This window comes from Elephantulus edwardii, unplaced genomic scaffold (genome assembly GCF_000299155.1).
Source record: "Elephantulus edwardii isolate Elephantulus edwardi_28Jun2011 unplaced genomic scaffold, EleEdw1.0 scaffold00086, whole genome shotgun sequence".
In the NCBI taxonomy this organism is placed as follows: Eukaryota; Metazoa; Chordata; class Mammalia; order Macroscelidea; family Macroscelididae; genus Elephantulus; species Elephantulus edwardii.
In genome coordinates this window covers 2,410,038-2,411,275 of record NW_006399836.1, presented here as the reverse complement: position 1 = coordinate 2,411,275, position 1,238 = coordinate 2,410,038, and the positions used below count along the sequence as shown (strand labels likewise).

General features: G+C 43.9%; 1 pseudogene; it reads right to left on the bottom strand.

Annotated features, from left to right (window-relative positions):
* LOC102872184 overlaps positions 1-511 on the bottom strand; it is a 19,064-nt pseudogene extending 18,553 nt beyond the window's left edge.
* Between the last annotated feature and the right edge of the window lie 727 nt (positions 512-1,238).

The window sequence follows — 1,238 nt, the reverse complement described above, 5'->3', positions numbered from 1 at the left end:
TACACTCCCCCTCCAATTGCCCCCACCCCAGTGTGGTCCCCTCGCCTGACCGAGGATTATGTGGTCAAGGACAGCATCTCCAATTCCAGCACCGCCACTTTTACCCTCCCCCCCATAAGTGGTCATACTATAGTTTGTAGTAGGTGTCACTGCCCTCCTCCTTTATAAATGGCAAAGGGAACCTAAGAGTTGTGAACAGACTACCCCCAGCTCTAAACAGCTTTTGGCAGAAGCATTCAACAGATCAAAATATGTGGTGCATTTAGGATGTTGGTCCTCTTGGACATGCTGCCACTGTTAAGTGTCATCAAGTAGACCTTCAACAATCTATTGTATGGGTGATCATCTTCTCTGGCTTGTCCAGGGAAACCCAAACCTGCAGGTGGCTGAGCGCAAGTCCATCTCCTGTGCAGGCGGGTGTGTGCTTCATCTCCTGCAGGGATGGCCTGCGGGCACTCATCATCTCCTGCGAGGGCAGCTGGTGGGCACGCGTCCCATCTTCCTTGGCCATTACAAATATTTTTTAAAGAAATACACATGGCAACACATGGACCTCACCTGATAGACTATATAGGAATCAGATTGACTACATCTGTGGAAAGAATCATTTGAGAACCTCAGTATCAGCAGTCAAAACTAGGCCGGGGTGGATTGTGAGTCAGACCATCGATTACTCATGTGCAAGTTCAAATTGAGGCTGAAGAAAATGAAGACAAGTCCATGATAGTGAATCAATAAACTATTATTTCAAAATGATCTTTAGAATAGGTTTGAAGCATTGAACATCAATGATCAAAGACCAGATGAGTTGTGGGGTGATATCAAGGATTTTCACCTGTGAAAAGAGCAAAAGATGATTATAAAGACAGAGGAGAAAGAAAAAACTGAAATGGATGTCATAAGAGACTCTGAAAATTGAAGGAGAGTGTTGAGAAGCCAAAACAAAGGGAAAACATGTTGATGTGAAGGAGCTGAACAGAAGAATTAAAAGGGTAGCTCAAAAGACAGAGCATAGTATTACAAAGGAATACACAGGCAATTGGAACTGGAGAATAAAAATGGGAGAACTTGCTCTGAATGTCTCAAGCTGAGAGAACTGAAAACAAATTTAAGCCTCTAGACTGCGTGGATCATAACAAACTGTGGCTGACTCTGAGAAGAATGGGAATCGCAGAACGTTTAATTGTGCTAATGCGAAACCTATACTTGTACCAAGAGGCAGTCGTCAGAACAGAGCA